Source organism: Etheostoma spectabile, chromosome 6 (genome assembly GCF_008692095.1).
Source record: "Etheostoma spectabile isolate EspeVRDwgs_2016 chromosome 6, UIUC_Espe_1.0, whole genome shotgun sequence".
Classification (NCBI taxonomy): domain Eukaryota; kingdom Metazoa; phylum Chordata; class Actinopteri; order Perciformes; family Percidae; genus Etheostoma; species Etheostoma spectabile.
Window position 1 is genome coordinate 25,048,841 of NC_045738.1, and position 6,658 is coordinate 25,055,498.

The 6,658-nt window shown below is 40.6% G+C and overlaps 1 long non-coding RNA gene across 1 annotated transcript in view; it reads right to left on the reverse strand.

Annotated features, from left to right (window-relative positions):
• LOC116690630 (uncharacterized) overlaps positions 1-6,658 on the reverse strand; it is a 21,044-nt gene that overhangs the window by 13,451 nt on the left and 935 nt on the right. Inside the window, exon 2 of the long non-coding RNA XR_004332318.1 lies at positions 4,995-5,000. This is a non-coding gene — a long non-coding RNA (uncharacterized LOC116690630). The remainder of the gene's footprint in view (positions 1-4,994; positions 5,001-6,658) is intronic.

The window sequence follows — 6,658 nt, forward strand, 5'->3', positions numbered from 1 at the left end:
AGTTATTAAACTATGAATCAGAGGTGCTTTTTTACTCGTGGGCGAGTGTCTCGGGCTCGGAGGGTTTAATGAACGTCTGTTACATGCAAGCCATTGCCAAATGAGTGGCTTCAGAGCTAAATAAGATCAATATCATCTCCACACAACTCTCTCAGCCCCAGCTGCACTCACACATTATTATGATGAACACAAACCTGATGAAAAGATCCTGAGCCCGACTTTAGAGCGCCGCTTCCTGCGCTCCATGGCTGCAACTCAACAAGCGCCTGCTGGAAGTACGGTGGTCGCTACGGAAACCAAAACTTAGTTAGCAGTAGTTACTAGGGGTGGGGGAAAAAAATCAATCCAGCATTGTATTGCGATATTTTCAGTGGGAATACTGTATCAATACACAGGCGTCAGGTATCGATTTTTTAATATATATGTGTTAGTCAGCTTGTCCATATTGCAGCAATAAAATTGGAGAGAGATGAACAAACAGAGAAATGTTTCTTTTAAGATAAAACAGATGTTGACAAAGTTTCCTTTTGGGGACATCATTTGAAATTGGAATTAAATAATAAAATAATAAAAATGTATTATTATTGCAATAATATCGTATCGTGATGATGTTGTATCGTGAGGCGTCTGATGATTACCACCCCTATTAGTCACCTGTTTTAACCCTCATGTTGTCCTGGGGTCAAATTGACCCCATTTTCAGTTAATACATTTTTTTTGTCACAAAAAATAGCCCATTGAAATAAGTTCGGAAAATGTCAACATTAAAAATATCAAAAAACGTTGGAAAAAACATCAAGAAGAGCACCCACAACATTGAAAAAGTGACAGAAATGTCGGGAAAAGCGATAATGTTGAAAGAAAAGCAACTAAAAGGTTTTTTTTTTATCATGGTTGACGGGAAGACAACACAATTGTTAAATTTGGAAGCTAGGATCAGATTCTAAACCACATTTTCCAATAATAAAACAATTCCATTGGAATTGGAATTTTCCAAGTCCTGCCTGACCCTCTTCAGGAGGGGGTCTGAGTACGGTTTTCTTCAAGCCTGCGTTGCGGGTTTTCTTCATCTGAGCGTCGTAAACACAGCACGCTTCCGGGGCGGACTGGGACTGGGGCCCTGGCAATCCATCCCTTACCGGCCTATTTTCAGAAGGGGACATCATTTGTTTCATAATAGCATAAAGCAGGCTCCCGTGAGATTATGGCACCAGCAGCATGAGGCGCACTCACGGGCTTTCATAATTACATAATACACACACTGAAGCAATTCATAAAACCTTCAATTACACTACCATGGCACCATCTTAGAACAGAATGGAAATGCCTGCATATTAATAACATTATTACATACTTAAAAAAGCGGATCAGATTCAAGCTTTTATTTTGAAAAGCTTGAGTAGAAGCCGACAGCACCAGGCTGCAGTTGAACAGTCTTGCATCATTTTGTCAAACTGGTGCGATACGCCAGTGTTGCCACATTTGTTTCCTTGTTTCCAGCGGCCCAAACCAGCCCTGGAGCGCATCGGCCCGTCTGGCACTCGTCAGAACTGCCAGACCGCCAGACCGCGAGACCGCCAGTCCCCCTACAGGTTCAGGTCTGCTTTGCCCTTTTGGCTTTTGCCAATGTGTTTTAGCCTGGAGGCCCCGTCAGAAAGACCTGAGAGAACTTTCAATTCAACTCAACTCGTGAACACAAAAATAACTGAGTCCCTTTCCTGTTGGTCCACTTTAAGAGGACTGACTTTGTGTTGTCTTCCTGTCTACCATGAAAAAAACATCTTTGTTGTTTTTCTTTTACATTTATTTTTTGTTTTGGTCAGTTTTTCAAGATTTTTATCTTGACGTTTTGTTGCCTTTTTTCCAATGTTTTTGTAATTTTTCAATGTTTTGAGGGCTTTTTTTCACACGTTTACGACGCTTTTCCCGACATTTTTGACATTTCCTTCCAGTGATGTTTTTCCCCTTTGGTTTTTGTTGCTTTTCTCAAAATTTTGTCGTAACTGTTTGGTTTTTTTTGTTACATTTTCAGCGCTTATTTTGACGTCCCATGTTGTCAAATTTGACCCGGGACAACATTGAGGTTAGAGAGGACTACATGTGAGAAACACACAGCATTACTGCGTCAAACATGTGTTCCAGGTTCTAACAAAGAAGGCCGGTGTTTGCAGTTTTCATATCCATACAGTCCATGTTGGACGTCAAAGGGCCGTGTGGAGATGGACTTAAAAGCTGGCAGCATGGTGCGAGGAGCCTGGAACCGCTGACCCAACACGGCAGCCACACCCGGGGCCAAAGTTTTTCCAAGAGCTGAAGTTATTAGTGCAAACACACAAGGTCACATAAGGATTACGCTGCATTCCAGGGGTGCAGGAAATGAGTTAGACGTGGGTTTGATTCACAGCCCGTTGATGAGAAGGTCAGATAAGAAAAGCTACACCTCCTTCTTTTTCGTCTCTTATTAGACTTTACTAATACAAATGACACCGGCTTGTTTGCTGTCTCATTCCCAGAGTCCCCTCACTTTCTCTGTGCATCCGATGCAAAGACACTGCAGCTCTGGGACGTGTTTAGCCTAGCTTAGCACAAATGCTGGGAGCACAAACTGCAAGGCAATGGTGGAAAATAACAGCACACTATCAGTGTTTCCCGTACACTGACTGACACACGTTCATTTTCTGTTTTTAAAATTTTAAAAATTTAAAAAAAAAGAAGAGAAGGTGGCTGGCACTTACAGTATGTATATGGGTCAATACTGTGATATACAACTATGTTGTCTAAAAACATAATACCAAGCACATACTTACTCCATTTTGAGGGAATATCATTTGAAGAATTGCAGATGTGTTTTAACAGCACGCTATTTTTTGTGCATGCATGTAAACATAGTCAATATATAGCTTGAAAGAAATATGTATTTTTTCTCTATAATTTCACTTGAAACTGTTTATTTACCACATTACTGAGGATTGTTTATCTAAAATCTCATTGTGTTAATATTTAGTGAAAGACAAAATAGACATGGTGTTTTAACGTTACACATACATGTGGAAAGCACAGTAAATGAGTTCAATTCCCAGCAGCTAGCAGATAGTGAGGAGATGTTTTTTACAGTGTGTTCAGGGGACAGGCAGCTAGCAGATAGTGAGGAGATTTTTTTTACAGTGTGTGTCGGTGACAGGCAGCTATCGCAGATAGTGAGCAGATGGTTTTTAGATAGTGAGATGTTTTACAGTGTGTTGCAGGGGAAGGCAGTGAGATAGTAAGGAGATATTTTTAGCAGATAGTGAGATGTTTTTTACAGTGTGTTCTGGGGACCGGCAGCTAGCAGATTGTGAGATGTTTTTTTACAGTGTGTTCGGGACAGCAGCTAGCAGATAGTGGGAGATGTTTATTTAGTAGATAGTGAGATGTTTTTTACAGTGTGTCAGGGACAGGCAGCTAGCAGATAGTAAGGAGATATTTTTAGCAGATAGTGAGATGTTTTTACAGTGTGTTCTGGGGACCGGCAGCTAGCGATTGTGATAAGTTTTTTACAGTGTGTCCGGGGACAAGGCAGCTAGAGATAGGGAGGAGATGTTTTACAGGGTTTTGGGACGGCAGTAGCGATAGTGAGATGTTTTTACAGTGTGTCATGGGACAGGCAGTAGCAGATAGTGAGGAGATGTTTTTTACAGTGGTTCTGGGGACGCGCAGCTAGCAGATGTTGTGAGATGTTTTTTTACAGTGTGTTTCAGGGGACAGGCAGGTAGCAGATAGTGAGGAGGTTTTTACAGTGTTTCGGGGACAGGCAGCTGCAGATAGTGAGAGATGTTTTTACAGTGTGTTGTGGTGACAGGCAGCTAGCGATAGTGAGATGTTGACAGTGTGTTCGGGGAAGGCAGATAGCAGATAGTGAGATGTTTTTACAGTGTGTTCAGGGGACAGGCACGCTAGCGATAGTGAGGAGATGTTTTTACAGTGTTGTCAGGGGACAGGCAGCTAGCAGATAGTGAGGAGAATTTTTAGCAATGTGAGAGTTTTTACAGTGTGTTCAGGGGACAGGCAGCTAGCAGATAGTGAGATGTTTTTACAGTGTGTTCAGGAGACAGGCAGCTAGCAAATAGTGAGATGTTTTTTAGCAGATAGTGAGATGTTTTTTACAGTGTGATCTGGGGACAGGCAGCTAGCAGATAGTGAGATGTTTTTACAGTGTGTTCAGGAGACCGGCAGCTAGCAGATTGTGAGATGTTTTTTACAGTGTGTTGTGGTGACAGGCAGCTAGCAGATAGTGAGGAGATGTTAACTGTATGGCTACCATAATGGCTATCTTACATACAGTGAGCTTATCTTCAACGTGTAAATGTCAATTTTATTTTTGATATTAATAAGTTGGATTTATAGCGGCCTTCTTACACTGACTCTGAGGACCCCCTGTTCATCTCTGCTTTAAAGGCTCCAATACCAATTTAAGGGAAAAAAGACATCTTCCAGCGGCTCGACATTTGCAATATTGAGTTTTTTATTCTCATAAAGCAATCAACGTAGTGTATATATAAGAGTTTTCTATAAATATAAAAGGTTCTCTTCATAGCAAATGCAAAAGGAAATGACTTCAAAACTGGGACTATTGTAGAGCTGTCAACATGATATAAGAATTATTATGAATGTGGAAGAGCATTTGACAGGAACACATGTGTGTGTGTGTGAGTTTGTGTGTGTGTGTGTGAGCTGCTACGTTTACCAGGTTCACATTACCCTGCACATTAACCCACTCTCCTCTCAACAATAACTGAAATATTCAACCTCCAGGTTCATCCAAATGTGCCGGTACAAATGAATGAAAAATATGCTTTGTTACAAACATTTATGATATGTGTAGGGCTGGGCAATATATCAACATTATACACACATCAATACATGAGGCTAAATATCGTCTTACAGCTTGGATTTTATAGCATAGTGTTGTCTTTTCTTGGTTTTAAACATACTGTTGTAGCTGTTCTATTATTTACCTTTACCTATTTAGTTATTTCATGTTATCAAATTACTGATGATTATCAAACAGGTATCACAACTTTTAATATTCTGTAAAAGCACCAATAGTCAAATTTTACAAAATCACCGCAATATCAGCATCGATGTATTTGGTCAAAAGCTATTGTGATATTAGATTTTTTCTATATTGCCCAACCCTAGATATGTGCATGACAACCCCCCCCACCATATTCACAGTGCCAGGGTTACACTTCAGAACAATGTGTTCCACAGGAAATGGCGAGGATTGTAATAAAGTTACAAAAACGATAAAATAGAGATTTTCGAGCGGACGTATGCAAACGCACATCCCTCGTGTCATCAGGCTCTCATATAAAAATTAATTTAATGCACAAGTACACGCAGGTGCATTTACTGTTACTGTTCAGTATCTGATCCCCTTTATCTTTGCAGTTGTGAATCATATTGAATCCATGCAGTTAAGATGAATGTGAAGATTGGAGCAAATATTTCTCACTGACTCCATTCATCTCACACTAGCGGTTTCTTTCCATTATCCATTAATATGTAGGTCATTTGCCCAATTAACCAATTTTTTGTTTTCTTAAAAATGTCAGAAAAAAAGACAATAAGGCTGAATTATACTGAAACGATAAATCAATTATGAATGGTCTCTGCTGTAGTCTGATGACACAAAGGGCGCCCCGACTTCATCAAATGTTCTTATTGCTGTGGTGGAATAGAAACAATTATGAATATTGGATGAGGTTCAAAAGGGAGACCAAGGATTTGATACGGCACTGTATGCCAAAAAACTGCTTCAGGTTTCTTAAATGTGCTTCAATACACAGAGAGCGTGTAACACCTCGTGATGTCACCGCAGCCAGATTGCGGACTCAGACGGTCGGCCATTTTAATGCCGTTTCCAACCACCAGTGTTTGTGCATGTTTAACCCTCTGAGAACGAAAGATGCATCCAAACCTCCCGAAAAAGCCGTTATCCAACATTTAATTTCAGACATTTAGTCACCATGTGTAACCAGACTTCGGTGAATTCGTTCAAGCGCTGAGAAAATTCGTACAACACGTCACAAGTTAAGGTGTTTTCTAAAGAGATTTGAGGAATTTCCAAAAGTGAACATTAACATTTCAGCTTCAGGGCCAAATGATCTCTTTACATAATGCTCTGGGGGAAAAATCGTGTTTGGGCTTAACATTTTGATATGATCAGGATCAGCAATATATACAGTAAGTACCTTAAAAAGTTAACTTTACAAAGATATGAAAATGCCCTTAGACCTGAGAGAGTTATGCGTATCTTCCATTCCAGCCGAGTGTGTCGTGTGTGCGTTATCCTTCCCAGGGTCTGGAACTTCTTATCTGACTTTCGTTTTGAGCGACGGTGTGAAACTATGATGTCATACTGCAGGAAATCACCGTTCACCAGCGCTTCTCAAACGTTTCCCCCAAAGAGCTGCGTCGGAGTTTTCTTTCAGGTCCGAGGTCCAAAATACCATTTAAACAACTCACTTTAACTTTTAAGCAACATACATCCAAGTTCAAACCATGTTTTCCTGCTCAGGTTATTCAACAATTTGGGTACCGTTACACAATGGTTGAGCTTCATGTAGTACAGCAGTATTGGGATGGGGGGGGCGGGGGGGGGGGAATCGATGCAACA